The 18,803-nt window shown below is 33.9% G+C and overlaps 1 protein-coding gene across 7 annotated transcripts in view; it reads right to left on the reverse strand.

Annotated features, from left to right (window-relative positions):
- Nucleotides 1-4,461, reverse strand: part of LOC110663313 (uncharacterized protein At4g17910) — a 42,111-nt gene extending 37,650 nt beyond the window's left edge. For 3 of the 7 annotated variants that reach the window (XR_002496517.2, XM_021822574.2, XM_058148556.1), the window contains exon 1: nt 4,029-4,461. The gene's annotated coding sequence lies outside the window, so the exon portion shown is untranslated. Of the gene's footprint in view, nt 1-1,018; nt 2,416-4,028 lie in introns of all 7 variants that reach the window. The other 4 variants (XM_058148555.1, XM_058148554.1, XM_021822573.2 and 1 more) reach the window with 4 other exon arrangements.
- Nucleotides 4,462-18,803: the final 14,342 nt, after the last annotated feature.

Below are 18,803 nucleotides of genomic sequence, written 5' to 3' on the forward strand. Positions count from 1 at the left end.
AAGACTTCTAGAAACATTAGTAGAGGACTGGCACTCGAATTAACGAGGTTAGACCAGGCGTAAGGGGTGCCTAACACCTTCCCCTTACGTACCCACTATCCCGAACCTAGACATTGGGCTATGGTAATGACGATTGTGGAAACTCTGCAAGGAGTAAGTTGCCATCCATGACCCTCGGAAGAAACACTGAATATGTCCCGGTTATTACCCGGGTGGCGACTCCTGTCTATCTATGCCTTCGTGGCATAAATCCTTAGTACCGTGATAGTGTTATGGGAAGACGGTACTTACCAGTGGTTTGATTCTATTAGGATTGTATGAAATGCATGTCTAGGAAATGCTGTCTAAGGAGGTGGTACTTAAGTGAGACCATTGTGACTCCACCATCTTTCCTGGGCATTACCTGGTGCATTTTATATAATTTTAATGGATGATATTTCGCCTCACGCCTCGCCCCCTCTTGCCCTACACACAGTATCCATGAACAAATTGGCTTCAAACCCTTTAACTAGCAACTAATATTAGTGAAGTTCTTCAAAACATCATTTTATAACAGTAGAATAAGAACCACAGCAAGTAATCAACTTATGAATAAAATTTGAATAAAATGAATCAATCATTCAACCTCACATCAGCCAAAAAGAATTCAAGGCACTTCTACAATATAATAGTGCATTAATCACTGCAGAAGATTGTAAAGAATCTTCAAAACTAGCATTCAATGAAATGCAACCCAATTTCATTCACATCACAGAATCATAGCCGGGAAAATAAATTTAGTTCAACAGTAAAGAGCAAGACATATAGTATTTAAGCTTTCCAAGCATGTAACAATAATAAAGCAGTTACAGATTCATAAAGAAGCTAAGAATAAAACACAAACACAAATAGATTAACAAATCAAAAAACAGCGTTTGGGAAAATAAGAACAAACCCACTTCCTTTTCCACTACCAGAGCACAATAAGGCCAATGTTAAGCGAAATGGTTGAATGACAAGGTCGAGTATCGATTCATACCTGCTGGGGCCCGAGTAAACTTTCCCTATAGAAAATTATGAACAGCATCGAAATGAGTCAATAAGAGCTGCTCTGTAAACTGGTGGAATGGAACAGTTCTGCCACGCTATTTCCGATTCTTCGCAATCTCAACAGGAACAATGGACGGTGATTGTGTGTCTTGTGAAGAAGCAGAGACTTGATGGTGCTCTGTTTGTCAAGATGTGAAACCTCTGAAAATGGGTATGAGCTGCTATTTGGGCTTGTAGACGACCCGTGACCTCAAGCAACTAGATAGATTGGATTCAATTGAAAAATTACTGACCTCATTAGTGAAAGAGAAATTTCCCTATGTAGAACGAAATGGTCTTCTGCATCTTCAACAACCAAACAATGGCGCTTTGTCGACAGCTCATAAGAACGCTCAAGCACTGTTGCTAGAGGAAGCACCAGCCATCATTCGAAAAATGGAGATGCCCAAGTTTGATGGAGTGGATCCGGAGGTATGGGTCACTCATGCAGACCAATAATTCGCGTTCTATAAAACCCGAGAGAATGTTCAAATCTATTTTGTTTGGAATAGCATGGAGGAAACCTCTCTCCGATGGTTTTGCGGGTTTCCACAATAATTCCCTTGTCCTTCATGGGAACACTTCAAAATAGAGTCCTGGAGCAATTTGGTGAAGATAAAGACGGCACTTCCTGTGGAAATCTTACAGATGTTCCTCATATGGGTTTGGTAACAAATTGGGTCGAAGGTTCTGTGACTAATGCAGTAAAGGAACTAAAATTCTCACCTTCTCACTATCATCGTTCCACGACGGGATTGCACAAGGACAAAAAGAAACAGTTGATATCGCATGAATATTGTTCGTGGGTTTTAACCAAAGAAAGGGACCGCAATATTCTAGGGGTGGAGATGAACAGAGCATTACATTGTTCTGTGGTTGGGAGGCTGAGAAAGAAGACAATGGTTGTGTTTGGGCTAGGGCTAAGAACACAAATTGTTGAGATGGGTCAAGTAGCATCAAATGGGCTCAGCTTATGAGTAGGCCCAATACATATGAGGTCCCATTATATTATAAGGCCTTCTCCTAAGCCTCGCCACATACACCAAGCAGAAACTAATCGCCCTAACTCTCCTCCATTTCAATAGTATACCTGCTTCCCTCTTCCCCAATATCTCAATTACCCTGTGATAAACAACACGCTTCTAGACAAGAATCCCAACTGACAATCAACGGGAAGTTGGAAGCTTGCAACAGTGGCGTCCAATGGAGATTAGCGAAGCTTATTTCATTCCACTAGAGCTATCATTATTTTCTACTCATAGCATGTCTCAGACAACGACAATGGTATTGAAGAAATTTGGCAACCTTCATTTAATCTATATCTTCCATTCCCTCCACCTCCACTCCCTACTAAAACACAGGGAAAACTATTTATTTTCATGCATCATAGAAAATGCTATCAGCAAATTCCAAGACATTTTCCAATCCAAATGAGCATTATAAATTAGTCTTGATCTATTCTTGAAAAGTATACAAGGAAATTAATACAGTTGTTCACTGCTTATCGTGTTTCTTGATTAAGGCAAAAGCAAATTTCCAAGGAAAAAGCAAGATGAGAGTGGAAAACTCTCAAGTTACTCAAATGCATCAAAAGCTTTAATTATCTCACACATATATCCATCTCTCTCCTCTCCTGTATCCCACAGCATTCCTGAAAAAAATCTGTCTTACGAGGCTGTCCAAAGCAACATATGTTTGGTCTGCTTTGTTAAGAAGATAAGAAAGACCACGTAACCTAAAATAGTAGTTAAGAACTTGGTAGTTGGTACCCACTACCTAGGCAAAATATACATGATATGCACAAAAATTAGATAGCAGATAGTACTGGCATTTGCATTTACAGCTTGATGGAATGTGTCTTTAACTAGCATTAGCAGCACCAGCTTCACAGGAAAAAGAAAAATTATGTTTATCATCTTTCAAGTAGAAACTAATTAATTAATTACTACTTGGCCATACATTATGAAATTTGAATTTTAATCCCTATAGCCCCACATCCCGCTCAATATATGAAACCAAAGGATCAAATTAGTTTTTCCATGGGCCAAGAGAAAACATACCAGTACACCACTACAATAATATTCCTAGGCTTTTGATGGTATACTATATATGCATCTTGCAAAATGGGACCCAAACACATGTTCTTGTTACTAGATTAGACTACATACTGTAACAGTAGAATGCCAATCATTTACACATTGCCATATTGCATTCTCTCTTCAGAATTCAAATGTGAATTTCTAGATTAAAAGCAATTAGACCTTTAGAGTCACCATCAAAGCTAATTATCTAACTCACATATAATGCCCCTCGGTATAATTTCTAGTTGATTCTACATTCTAGCATAAGTAACAAAACCCCAAAAAGTCATAAATTCCATTCTGTGTTGCCTGTTGAGACAAATAAGAAACAAATCTCTTAGTGAAACGAAAATCAAAACAGCAAAGTCGAATGTCAATTGTCACATCTTTTTACTGTTCAACACCTCAAGGTTTCAAAGTAGTTTTGATTCATCAAGTGTGAAATGCAGAAGAGCAAAAAAGTTGAATTCCAACTTATTAGCAACCAAGTGCAGCAAATGAAACAAATTCAACAAAATCCAATCTATAATCAGGTTAAGATAAGAACATGGAACGCAGAAGGGCATATCGAAATAGCTATAAGTTTCACTGAAAAATCAGCCAATTAACAATACAAAATCAATAACTCAAAAGTGCGGGAAACACCACTACATCGAAATTGAAATTAAACAAACATTCTTCTATTCAATTTCTAAAATTTAAAAGCCAAATATCCATTGCGGGTCTCATTCTCTAATTCACACTTTCCTAACCCAATAATCAACGTCCATCCAAAGAGAGCCATATGAATTCGAATGCGAAATCAAGAACCCAGATCCAGTAAATCAGTAAGACAGATCAAGGAAAGGAAAGAGGAAAGAAGGCAAACGATCGAATTACCTGGGGTAGTAAGCAGGGCTGACCTTGTTGGCGTAGAAAGGAACAGAGTCACCCTCCTTCTAGCGGTGGTCGGACATGGGTTGCAGAAGAAGCAACTAAAACCGCGTGGAAGAGGAGAGTGGTTAAAGGATTGTTCGTGGCTGTTAGTTTAGCTTCTCTCCTCCGGGTTCTTCTGGAAGTGAGAGGAGGGAGGATCTATTAAGAGAAGAGCAGCTACAAGGGCGTTATTTACCATTACCTGAAAATTGCTCAAGTGAGGTCTGCTTTTGCTTTCAAGCTCTTCCTCTTTCCATCACAGACAAAGTCGAGGAGAAGATAAATCAAAACAGCAAGTCGATGGAACCGAAGAAATGCGAGAATGGAAGACGAAGTGGGCTGCGGCTAGGGCCACATGCTAAAGAGTGAAAAAACATAAAATGAGAGAGAGAGAGAGAGAGGAGAGAGAGAGAGATGGCAGGGTTATGATTTTAGGGCTACTTTTCCTTTTTTAATGCAAAACTACGTAGTTTTGATCTAAACTACGTAGTTTTGTAATAACTGTATTAACTTTATTTGATTATAATTGAAATTTATTATTTTATTTTTGTTAATATTATTCTAATAAAATGTATTACTTTTTAAATTATTAATTAATTTATATAATTAATGTATTAATTTATTTGTATAAATATATTATAACTTGAGTATTTTTATTATTTTATATTTAGTTTATTTAAATAAGTTTAAAATGATTAAGAATATTTAATTATTTAATTTATCAAATTATATTTTATTGTTGTTAATTAATAAATCAAGTTTCATGTGTTTCTCTATTTAATATATGAACAAATTAATTCATATAGGATAAATAAATAATAATAAGTAAGATAATAATTATGAAAGCATTTATCTAAATTTAATAATATATATAAAGAGAATGACATAATTTAATGTTAAACTTAAACCTCATCTTTTAAAGGTTTATATACCATTAATATAATGCTCATGGTATATATAGATAATTTATAATTTTTATTTTTTAATTTAATTTTTAATTATATTTTAAATAAAATAAATTATTATTTTTATATTAATTTTAAATTAAAATTTTTTTATTTATTTTAATTTGAATAAATTTTTATCTATTATAATAATAAATTTTTAATTAATTTATAATATAATTAACTAAAATATTTATTAATTATTTTTATAAATATATTAATAAAAATTTTTATGATTATTTGGTTTAAAATGTAATAAAAGTATTTTACTAAAAAAATAATTTAAATTTCACAAAATATTTATATTTTATCTCATAATTTTATAAATTAATATTATTTTTTGTAAATTATAAAAAATATATTATATTAATAAAAAATAATATTATTTTAAAAATATATAAATATAATATTTTTTATTATCAATATAATAAAAAAATATTAAATTACTAATAGTGAATTGAATTATTTAATTTTAATAATAAAAAAATATATAGCATTATTATTAGTTAAAAATAATATTTTATTATATTATTTTTTAAAAAAGAATATTATATTGTGTAAATTTTTTTATTAATTTGATATATTTTTTATAAAATAATTATTTGTCAAAAATGTTATTAATTTATATAAATTTATAATATAAAATAAATATATTTCATAAATATTAAAATTTTAAAATATCAACATTTTCTATTAATATAATAAATATTAAAAATACATATTATTCTTTCAAAGATATATTCCATAATTTTAATATTGAAATTTTAATTCTTTTTTTTAATCATCTTTATTTGTAATTAATTATAATGAAATAAAAAATTCAAATGTTTAAAAAATATTAAATAAAAAATTTGTAAAAAATTAATAATTAAATAAATATTAATTAAATATATTTAAATAAATAAATTTTGAGAATGATAATTAATAATTTTTTAAAAGAAATAATAAAAAATTAGTGTAAATTAAAAAAAAATTTAAGAGCATTTAGTTAAAATGAAAATACTTGATGAATGGAGAGCGCTTAATGTGTATCAAATATTTCATATAATATATCATACATAGACAAACAAATAAAAACTATTTACATAAAAATTTAATTTATAATTAAATATTATTTAATTAAAAAACTGTAATAAAAGTATTTAAATTTAATTATTATAACAGTAAAATGTTTCCCGTTTATTCAGCCGTTTCAATTAAATGGTCATAAATTGATCATAATAATAATAATAATAATAATAAGTATTAATTAATCTTAGAAAAATGAAATAAAAAGAATATTAAATTATTAACGTAAAAAATAATACATACTAATTATAAATAAGTCAAATCTCTTTATTTTATTTTTAAAACTTTAATCTAGACTATATTTTTTGTCTTTCAAATTTTTTAATAAATATTTCATGATAAAAATTATAGAAAATATAACAATATAATAAAATTATTTATTAATAATATGAAATAATTTAAAATCCATTAAATTATATAATAGTTAATTATGAGTTCATAAATTAATGATTCATTTTTCAAAATTAATTGCTATCAATAATCTTTCATCATCATTATTGTTATTATTATCTTTAAAATTATGATTTTTAAATATTATTATTATCTTTAAATTAATCAATGTTCTTTCATCATCATCATTATTATTTTTTTTAAAATTTAATTTTTAAAAATTAAAGACAGTTTATAATTAAATGTAATATTTAAAATTATTTATATTATTTTATAAATACTAATTATTATTTAATTTCTAATTTCTCTTTTAATTATCATTATTATTTACAATACTATCTTAATATTTATTATTATTATTATTATTATTATTATTATTATTATTATTATTATTTTCTTTAAAATTAAATTTTTAAAAATTAAGACCTTTTATTATTAAATGTAATATTTAAAATGTAACACCCCAAATTTTTAAATTTATTATTTTGTGAGTAATATTAATATTTTATTTTATTTAAATTTTAGAAAATTATTTAAAATTTTTTAGATTTTAGAAATCGGGTTTGATTTCCCAAAAATATAAAACTTTGATAATTTTTAAAAATTAATTTAAAGACCACGTGGCAAAACTAAAAATATATTTGGATTCTACGAATTTTTCTGAGTTTCGTAGAATTTTTTTGAAATTTTTAGGCCTCGTTTTCGGTCCCAAAGCAGAGTAAAAATTTAAAATTTTATATCCTGAATTGTATCGGCTGAATCGAACCAGACCAGATCAAACCAGTCGAATCGGACCGTCCTTTTCTTTTTTTCTTCTTCCCTTCCCCGCACGTCCTGACCTCTCTTCCTCTCTCCCGTTTTCTCTCTCCTTCCTCCTTCCTCCTTCCTCCTCCCCACCTCGTCGGCGCGCCGCCCCAGCCTTCCCCCACGGCCAGCAGACGCTCCAGGCGACTAGAAAACGCGCACGAAAACTCACCTGCGCGCACACTGTTTCGGCTTCCCGATCGAAATCCGGCCGATCCGGCCACCGATTGGGCGAGTCTTGTGTCAAACACCATCTACATCCCGAGAGCTTTCAATAGACACCAAGAACACCAAAACCCAATGAGAAAATTGAGAGTACCAGAGCGCTCCACTCGTCGAGAGCTTTGCAGCAATATAAATTTGGAAATTTTTCGACACCTTTTTTCGGTGGGTCCCATTAAACTTCATAGTATTTTTCTGAACATTAAATGAGCGTAGAAAATTCCGTAAAAATTATATACTAACCCCTGTGTTGTGGGCTTCGTATAGGTACCTTCAATTCGCGGAAATTCGACAGTTACCTCGGTCTATGAATTTTCGGCCAAACAGATCAGCTACCGAAAAATTCTTGGAATTGGATCAAGATTTTGGCTACCCTACTGTTGTCAGATGTCCCGAGGGCGTTTCCGAGATCAGAATCGGCATAGGTAAACCCGAACCTCACTTTTTCTTAATTTTCTAGTGCTTGAATGGGATTAAAAATCCATAAAATATTCGTGATAGCTCAGAAAATTATGATTCTTTTTGCAATAGCTTAGTAATATTGCTAAGGACCGCAGGGCAAAGCTTTAGAATTTTAAGAACTCATTTGGGTAGTTTTTGCAAGAGGGTTAAATTATGAGGACTAAACTGTAATTTTACATGTTGTGATTGATGACTGTTTGGATGGGCCCAGGAGGGGCTGTGTGATGTGATTGAGTTGTGAGTATATGGTTTGTGGATATAGAAGTGTGTTTTAAGCCCTTTTTTAGGTTTGGTAGGTCCTAGGTATAGGGAAGACTCTGCCGGATTTTTAACACGACTTAGGATATCTTTGGTCTTTTTCTTAGTTTGTATTAAGTCAAATTTATTAAATGATTGTAATAAAAATTGTCAGGTGAACTGAGACAACCTTCCTCCTCCACCCAGTCGCCACAGTGACTTCGGTTGAGTCTGTGAGTAAAATATTAATTTTAATTGTAATTTCGATATTATTATATGTTCAAGCATGCCCATGCATCACTTATAAATATGTATCTATATAGTTAAACACTAGGCACGTTTTATGTTGCATTCATAATTGTTAAAGTGCCATGGATATTGTTGTGGTAATTTGGAGCAGTGTACGTGAGTTGGCGTGTGTGTGGTGTGGTGTTGGCTATGGACAGAATGGGTAGACACAGCTTGAGATCTTCGCTAGGACCCGGTCCTTCGGGGTAGACATGGCTTGAGTTCTTCACTGGGACCCCGATTTGGTTTATTAAGCGAAAGTCTGAGCTTGAGTTCTTCGCTAGCACAGTTTGGATTAAGAGGGCTGTATAGGGGATCAGCTCCCATATATGTATTGTTTGAACTTATTGGGTATGTGAGTGTTCCAGATTACCTTTTTGCTGTATGATGTGAAAATATTGACGATGTTGCATTTCACTCTACAGGTGCATTAGCTTTAGATAGCTATAGAGATTATGGTTAAAACTGATATTTTACTCTCTGAGTTGAATGCTCACTCTTATTCATTATTTTTCCAGGCTGCAGGAGGATATTTGTTGTGGTTAACCTGCTTTTCTTCTTCGCAGGTCATTTATTAATATTTGTATAATTCTATTAACTCCTAAAATTTTCGCATGTGTTAGAAATATTTATTTAATTTGGGTCTGTAATATAATTACCATATTGGACCTGTAAACTTATTATATGCATGTATGTTGGACTGGATGAGGGAGCTGAGCTTCCATTTATTTTTGTGACATTTGAGTATGTGGAGGGTGAGCTGAGCTCCCTAATTGATTATATATTGTGTTTACAGGTCCAGTGATTCAAAAACTCCTTGTTGAAAGGTCCATTTTATGACCGGACTCTGTCCGGTTGAATTCTTGAAATTGGGCCCAAATGGGCCTTAGAGTTGGGTTGAGGAATAATTAGGCTTACTACGGGCCTCAGAGGCTTTAGGCTGGCCCAGGTCCTAGTGCCTGTTCGGCCCATAGGTTGGGTCGTGACAAATGTGGTATCAGAGCTTAGGCTTCAGATTCATAGGGAAAAATTGTATAAAGTGTTGAGAAGAGTCTAATAGGAGTCACATGCAGAAAATAGGGTCCACATTCGTCTTGCATTGTCATCTTTACTTCTAGTTTCTGCTTCATATATTGTGTGTAAATATGAGTCTATAGAGTTATGTAACATGCCGTTTTGAAATTTTGTGGGCTAATGCTGCTGAATTTCAGGAAAATACGTAAGAGCAGAAAGCTGCCACTGCACCAGAACTAGATGTGCTTGACGAGGTGTCGGCACAGGATGAGGCGCCTACCCCGAGGAGGCGGGGTAGGAGGCCTAGAGCTGCTCAAGTAGAAAAGCAGCTGCCACCAGTTCAGGAACAGTCTTTTGTGGCCCCAGGTCCCATGGACCCTATAGCAACTACTCTAGCTGGTTTGCAGAGAACCATCGATATGATGGCACAGTATATGGTTCACCCTCCCCAATAGCAGCAGTCCACTGCATGAAGGGGGGAACCTTACAAATAGATAATTAATTTCAAGAAATTGGTGCCTGATACTTATGATGTGTCAGACGATGTCTATCGGTTTTTGGATTCCTGCAAACAGGCAGCGATGGAGTTGCAGTTGACTGATAGGAGGCTCATAGAGTGTGTGCAGCATGTCATGGGGCCTATGCCTAGACAATGGATGAATGACTACATATTACCTGGGATGGAAGGTTTGTCATGGACCTAGTTTATGGAACTGTTTATCAACTAGTTTATACTAGAAAGTTTCAAAGATCAAAAGCAGTGGGCCTTTAAGGCCTTAAGATAGAATGGCAGGTCTGTAGATGAATATGCTACAGAATTTTTGGAATTGAGCAGATATGCCCCTACAGCAGTGGCTACTGAAAGTATGAAGGTGAAAATGTGCCTAAAGGGGCTGGACAATAGGTATGCAAACCTGGTCATGATGTCTGATCAGTCTTTTGATGTGGTAGTTGATCAAGCCCGATAGATTGAGATTAGCTACACCGAAGATGACAATGGAAGAGCAAAGAAAAATAGAGTAGAGGGTTCTTCAGGTGTTCCTGTCACACTCTACCCCTCTGTAAGGCATAACAGATCCCGTAGTATACCTAATGAATTACTAACTTCGTCTACTGATAACCCATTAATACACTACAAGGGATTTTAAAACTTTTCCTACTTCTTTTTACAGTGGTGAGCACTATTTACAAATGTTAAAAAAATTTTGAACTGAAGTAAAACAGCTAACACATTTGAATTATTAGTAATTTCTGTAAAAATTTTAGCGTAGTGCCATCTGTATTTTGAATAAAATAGTTCTTCAAAAACCTGTAAAAATCACTTCAAATATATTTCTCAATCTCAAACTCCAACATTTAATCAACACAATATGTTTCTCAACATTTGTCAACTCAAATCCACAATAATTTTTTAGTGTTTTCAAAGGCTAAGATAAAAGAAATATATCATAATATTTACAAACCAAAATAATTTACAATTTATTTTACAACTTCAATGTACAATTTTAATTTACAACTGCTCAAAATCAAGAACATTATATACATACAGTGAATATATATTACAATACAAAATGCAAAATACGGTATACTCAATATACCTGATGATCTCTCAGTGTAGTACCAGCAGCCTAGTCTGCTGCCCTGTCAGTCTGTCTACCTGCGACAGCAATGAAAAGCTGTCGCTGAGCCAATGTCTCAGTGGTACATAACATTAATAAAATACAACTTTAAATCACAATCATAAGTCATATAAATAGTGGATACTTAAAATAATAGTTAAATTCAAAGACAGTGAATGTTAATAAGAATTTAAACTCTATTTCACAGTGCCACAATAAATATCAATAAACCATACACACAGCTTAACATGTTCCAGAGTCCAATTCATCTCAAAAGCAGATGGCTAATGAGGAATTCAATTCATCCCAAAAGCCGATGGCTAGTGAGGAATAACATAGCTAGCTAGCAATAATATGAGTACTCATTCTATTCGTCATCAACAGGCACACACCTCAACACTTCAGCCAGAGAGGGAATTCAATTCATCCCACTAGACAAGCTAGCGAGGAATTCAATCAATACATGATAGTTGTGGTTTCAAACCATTTACAATGCTTTTCAATCAGTAAATATCCATCAAATATCATTCAAACAATCTCTCATAATTTAAAATAATAATATACAAATAGTCATAATTTATTTCAATTGAAAAATTCAAAAGAAATAACTGTTATGCACAAACCTCTAATAACTGTCTCTTGTCTCTGATTCAGTGTTTCCTTCCCCTTCCCTGAGTCTTTGCTTACTGAAACACACAATTTGAAGTGTTTCAGTACTCATTTAAACCGTCTCTAAAAATAAGGCTTAATACTTAATTTATTGAATTCTATTATTTCTTTAGTCAACCTAAGATGTTGACCCTCGATGCAGTCTAGGTGAATTAGGTTTTAATGTTACCAATGTGTCATATTTAATAGCCTTTTAGTGTTGGTACATGTTACCTAATTCATTTTTATGTATATTGCATTTTATTGCAATTTGTCGAATTCCGGTTTATTAATTTGACCAAGCCGGATGACCTAGTTCCCTCAGTTTTCGGGTTTTGGTCAAAACTACAAACTTGTAGGTCTATGTCTTATTGCAAGCAGGGCAAAATTTTAGGTCATTCTGAGTTGTGTAGACCAAGTTATAGTCAATTTACCAATGCTAGACAGAATGTACTAAAATGGTAGGTTTATGTCATTTTTAGGTCACTTTTGGTTCGGCCAGTTTTTGGACCTGAACTTATGCAAGCTATTTGACTTGGTTCTGGCCATTTCTGAGCTTTGGTGTCTTCATAAGAATTGTAGATATATGTCTCAACTATTAATGGTAAAAATTTTAGGTCAATTGGACCTGTTTTGAGTGAGTTATGGCCAAAACACTAACTGCTGCCCAAATAGTCAATTTTCAGGTTTTCAAAGCACTAATCCGGATTTGGTCATTTTTCAAGTCACCTTCTAAGCAGAATTTTGGTAAGCTTCCTTCATGAAAGTTGGCACTTTTTGTGCCTAGTTTCACCTCCAATTGGTCTCATACCAATTGGAGCCACACATTTAAGGTTCTAAGCCAAAACATACACTTCCTTATTGTACATTGTTCATCACTCATCAATTACACATCCTATGCTTCCCAAGTCACTCTTCCATGTCATTTCTGGTTTGTACCATAACATAAACACATTTAGCAACTCATTTTTTGTCATTTTGGCAGCTTATCACCATTCTCAATATGCACATTATAGTACAAAATTTTCCAAGTCCAATTACAAACAAGTTAACCACATGACATAGCTCATTTACATGTCCATATTCAAACCTTTATACACATATACAAGCTGCCATAACAAGCACCATAATTCAACAATATAATTCTATAAACCAAACCATGAAACAACACATTTTGATCTACACTTCAAAGTTGCTGATTTGTACATCTCTTTCAATTAGTTTCCAAGCTTCCAAAATCATACCTTACACATGGAATTCAAGTACCATATAATCAAACCTATAAATCATCATTCAAAGCACTATTTACATGCAAGTATAAACTGTTCTTATTGAAGTTCCATGGCTACCAAAATGTACCTCTCCATTAACTTATCGAACTTCAAAAATCCTTCCACAAATCAACTACCCACAACACCCATTCAAAGTTTAATGAAACAAAAATTAAAACTACATATTTACTACTTTTGAAATTCTTCAAAACCTCACCAAAACTTAATTTTCTTGTTGCCTGTCTACTGCCCAAGTTATGTAGAAAACTTTAGTGAAGGAAAATGTAAGGATCATGGCTTGAAGATGGGAGAGTAGAGCTTGCATGGAGCTTGGAAGCTTTGGCCATGGAGGATTCTTTTCTTCTTGGTTTCGGCTGGTTTTGGCAAGGTGAGGAAGATGAGTTATTTTTGTTGTCCTATGATGTTTAATGGTCCACTTAATGGGGTTAGTGGAGCACTAAGTAAAGATTTAATGTTTATTTATTCTAAAGTTTCTATATTCCCACATTTAACTCCTATCTTTTGCTATTTAATTTATGTACCGCCAATTTAATTTTTCATGACATTTTCCAAGTGTAATATCATTTATTTTTAATGGAAATTTAGGTCAAAAGACAAATAGGGGTGTCAAATGACCACAATGCCCCTATTCGGGTTGCATTCCCGATTTTTCAGTAACACCGAGTTTTGTCTTTTTCTCGATTTCCCGTTTTTTCTTTATTCTAATTAATTAATTTTTCTTTGATATTTCTAATGATATTTATACTTCAATAGGTCTTTAATTATGTCTTAAAAATATTTTTCAGGGTTCTCCATGGTCCAGGGCTAGTCAACGGTCCATGCCACAACTTTCCAGTGTGGTCACCCATCGCTGGGGTTCTCGGCTCGTTTAACTTGATTACATTTCATTGCTATTATTTTTTCTTTGTTTTTCTTGTATTTTCTTTTCTTGTATTTCATTATTTTATGTCTCCTTATCCATATCTAAGTGTAGTTCTAGGCATCCTAGCTGTCCGGACAACACTGGTCACTGGAACAGTAGAACGCACTACCGAACATAGGGGTGTTACAATTCTCCCCCCCTTAAAATGAATTTCATCACGAAATTTTACCTAGCATCAGTTTCTGAACAGCTGTGGGTGCTGTCTCCTCATGTTCTCTTCACGTTCCCAAGTAGCTTCCTGGCCTGAATGATGGTTCCACAGCACTTTAACTAGGTGTATCTGTTTATTCCTCAGCTGCTTCACCTCATAAGCCAGAATTTCTATGGGTTCTTCCTCATATGAGAGGTCTGGATTTACCTCAATCTCTTCAACTGATAGTACATGAGATGGGTCAGATCTTTACCTCCTTAACATGGACACATGAAAGACATTGTGTATCCTTTCGAGCTCCGGAGGTAATGCCAACCGATATACCAAAGGACCCACTCTCTCCAGAACCTCATATGGTCCGATGAAACGAGGACTTAGTTTCCCCTTTTTGCCAAATCTCATAATCCTCTTCCAAGGAGAAACTTTGAGGAATACCTTATCACCCACTGCATACTCAATATCTCTTCTCTTTAGATCAACATAGGACTTCTGACGGTCTGATGCAGCCTTGAGTCTATCTCTGATCAATCTGATCTCTTCCTCTATGTGCTGAACAATTTCTGGCCTAATCATCTTTTTTTCACCTACTTCATCCCAACATAGGGGAGTTCTGTACTTCTTGCCATACAAAGCTTCATATGGAGGCATCCCAATGCTTGATTGGTAGCTGTTGTTATAAGCAAACTCAATCAAAGGCAAGTGTATATCCCAACTACCTTCAAACTCAATCACACTAGCCCATAGCATATCCTCTAATATCTAAATTACCCTTTCAGACTAGCCATCTGTCTGTGGGTGGAATGCTGTGCTGAAGTTCAATCTAGTTCCTAGGGCTCTCTGAAGACTACCCCAGAATCTATAAATGAACCTAGGATCTCTGTTAGATACAATTGATGCTGGCACTCCATGCAGTCTTATAATCTCATTTATGTATAATCTAGCCAATCTCTCCAGGCTATAGTCCATCCGGACTGGCAAAAAGTGAACAGACTTGGTCAGTCTATCAACAATAACCCATACTGCATCATGACTATTCTGTGTCCTCGGAAGTCCCGTAACAAAATCCATAGTTATCCGTTCCCATTTCCACTTTGGTACTGGCAAAGGATGTAATAAACCAGCTGGAACTTGATGCTCTGCCTTTACTTGCTAACACGTTAGGCATTTGGAAACAAATTCAGCTATATCCCTCTTCATACCCATCCACCAGTAATGTTCTTTCAGCCCTCTGTACATTTTAGTTCCACCAGGGTGCATAGCAAAAGGAGACTCATGTGCTTCCTTCATAATGATCTGTCTCAAGTCAGCATTATTAAGAACGCACATTCTGCCCTGATGTAGTAGTAAACCATCATCTCTCACAGAGAATTCAGGTTTCTTGCCCTGCTGGATTTCTTTCAGTAGCTTCTGATATTTATTATCATTCTGAGTAGCCATTCTGATCTAATCAATTAACACTGGCTGTACATGCCATGCAACTACTGTCTGTCCCTTATCATCAATCTCCAAACTGGCATACTGTGCTTTCAACTCATGTACCATGGACAAAGGAGAAGCTTTGTAACACCTTACCCCTCTGTAAGGCATAACATGATCCTGTAGAATACTTAATGAACTACCGAACTTCACCTACCGATAACTCATTAAGTACCCTACAAGGGATTTTAAAATAATTTTCTTACAAATTGGAAGTGGTGAGCATTTTGGTAGGAATTAAAAACCATTTATTCAAAGTTTAAATACTGATAAAAAATTTTTGTCCATTTTAATTTTGCCGCAAATTTTATAAAAATTTTGACAGAGTTCCGTTTGTAATTAGAGAAAACAGTTCTTCAAATACTTGTGAAAAACACTTCCAAAAATTTTTCACAACTCCCAACCTCCAATAAATCTCAATCAACTCAATTCAAATTACTTCAAATTAATTCCACAATACAAATCAAAATTCATCATCTCAAAATATTTAATACTTCATTCACAAGGCATAAAACATGAAATTCATATGTACAAATATTAAATTTACAGAAGAAAATCTAAAAATAATATTATTACAATTTATTTTACAACTGCTCAACTTACATTGATACATACAACATTTCTATATTTACATCAAAATTATCTACAAGGGTATAAAATAATACCCGTACAAAATGATCGATGTGGTCCACAATTCGATAGCAGCTCACTCTGCTGCTTTCTCCTTGCTCTTATTTGCGACAACAAAATAAGCTATCGCTGAGTATAAAATACTCAGTGGTGCACAATAAAAAAATTTAAAATGTAATACATAAATCATTCATTGATGAAACACAATTTGAATACTTCTCAATCACATTTCACAAATATCAAAGCTCATAACAACTCCATTTAGTCAAATAATTTATTATACACAGTGTTGCCAAAATCATACACAACTTAAGCCATGACACAAAATTTCCGATCAATGCCGTGTTGTACACTACGACAAAGCAATCTCAACCTCATTAATCGAAATCTATGAGGGAGGTGGCTAGCTAGCTAATGAGTACTCATCCGATCTCAACCTCTACTAGCAAGCCAGAGAGGGAGGAAAATAAACGATCTCAATCCCATAAATGGAGGAGGAATAATATGATACTGTCATGCTAAGTGTGAACACAAAATCAATCCAAAACAATTTATTAGAAATCTGGTAAATTTTCAAAGTCATATCCACAATCATAAATGGCAACACAATTCGTAATTAACTCAAGAAAAATCAAATTTTCAAGAATTATATATTTAAACAACAATTATTGTGCACAGACCTAACGTGAGTCGCCTCTAGGCCTTGACTCAGTCTCTCAGAGCTTCCAAGTCTTTTTCAGCTGAAACACACAATTTCACAGTGTTTCAGTACCATAACTTAACATAATTTCAAAAATAAATTTCACTTCATTTTTACTAGTTCTATTGTGTTAAATTCGACGTTCTCGAAGTTTTTGTATTTTGGGTTACTATTCACTACACTATTCAAGTCAAATTGTTGACTTTTTAAGGCTTAATAGGTATGGGAACTCCAACTTCACCCACATACCACATTAAATTAGGGTCATTAAATTTGTTGGTTTTGGTCATTTTCTCAAAGCTTAAGTCATTTTGGCAAAATTGTCAAATTTTCAGTTTTGGTGCTCCTAGTTGCACTGTTCCATTGGTCAATCTACTGTTAGAATTTGGCAAACCTTCCTTCATAGAAAATGTTCCTTATTGTCTTAAGTTTATTCTCATTTTTGGATCACCCTAATTGGAGTTTTGTAGCTCAAGTTATGGCCATTTGAACCAGGGCTGCCGGATTGGAAACAACCCAGATTTTCTGGGGAATTTTGGTGCTGGCAGATTTGGGTCACCAACTTGGGGTGGCCAAATGGCTTGGCTGCTGGTAGAATTTGGACTTGTGTTCTTCATGAAAGTTTTAGGTCTATATCTCATCTAACTACTGGTAAAATTTCAGGTCAATTTGACTTGCCTAGCTTCAGTTATGACCAAATGAACAAATACTGTTCATTTGGTCAGTTTGTACAGTGGCAGACTGCACTTATCCAACTTTGGTCAATTTGTTCACTAGGTTTTAGTCACTTTTTGGGCATGGTTCCTAAATGAAAATTGTGTCATTTTATGTCTATTTTCATCCCCAATTGGTGCCATATCAATTGGACTTGTAAAATTTCAGTTTTGATCCTTCAAAATTGACTTGGTCATGCTGCCAGTAGCATGACCATACACCCTCCGAATTTAGCTTCCATTCCAACAATTCAAACACAACTTATTTGGTCACAATTGACCATTTTTCACTTCACAATAGATCAAATACACCATTTACTCTTTTCTCCAAATTTTGCCTCAATACCCTAGGCCTCCAAATCCTAATCACACTAAATTGTTGCATTCAATCACATTTAAAAATTTCAAGCTTAACCATTCAACTAAATAAGGCTTTTAAACTCATTCAAATGCATCAAACCACACAAAATCATGCTCCCCTTCAAGCTGACTGAAAATTCAGTTTGGTCCTCCCCCCATATTTTTATTTCATTTTAAGTTTATTTACAAGCTCTTGATGCCATACAAACACTAATTAAACAGAAAAAAATTGAAGTTTGCATTACTAACCTTGAGCAGAATTTTCTTCCTCCTTTTCTTCAAAATTTTCTTCTTTCTTTTCCTTGAATCCTCTTTCCTAGTTGCCCAAACAAAGTCTATTTATGGTAGGAAAATTTTCTATGGTTGGATTTTGGGTTCTTCAAGCTCAAAAATGAGCTATCATGGTGGTTTTGTGAGAGAGCTTGGGAGAGGGAAGGGAGGCGGCAAGAATGGGAAGAAGAAGAGGTTTTTATTTTTTTTTTCTTTTCTTTTCTTTTATCCATTTTGGCTTATGGAAGACCATAAAAAAATTTAATTAATTAATTTATTAATTATACACTTATGGCATCATGCATGATGTCATGCATGATGTCATCACCTTTACTTTTTCATTTTCCTTTTTTTTTCTTTTTTATTTTTCTATTAGTTCTTTAATTTAATTCTCGATTCCGAAATTTTCTTTTCTCCGATTTTATTTGACAGTTAGGTCAGGAGTCAGCTCTCGGGGTCAATTGATCAAATTGCCCCTCGCCAGTTTATCCCGGTTTGTAAATAATTTCATATTTCTTCTGGCTCCCTG

This window comes from Hevea brasiliensis, chromosome 6 (assembly GCF_030052815.1).
Source record: "Hevea brasiliensis isolate MT/VB/25A 57/8 chromosome 6, ASM3005281v1, whole genome shotgun sequence".
Classification (NCBI taxonomy): domain Eukaryota; kingdom Viridiplantae; phylum Streptophyta; class Magnoliopsida; order Malpighiales; family Euphorbiaceae; genus Hevea; species Hevea brasiliensis.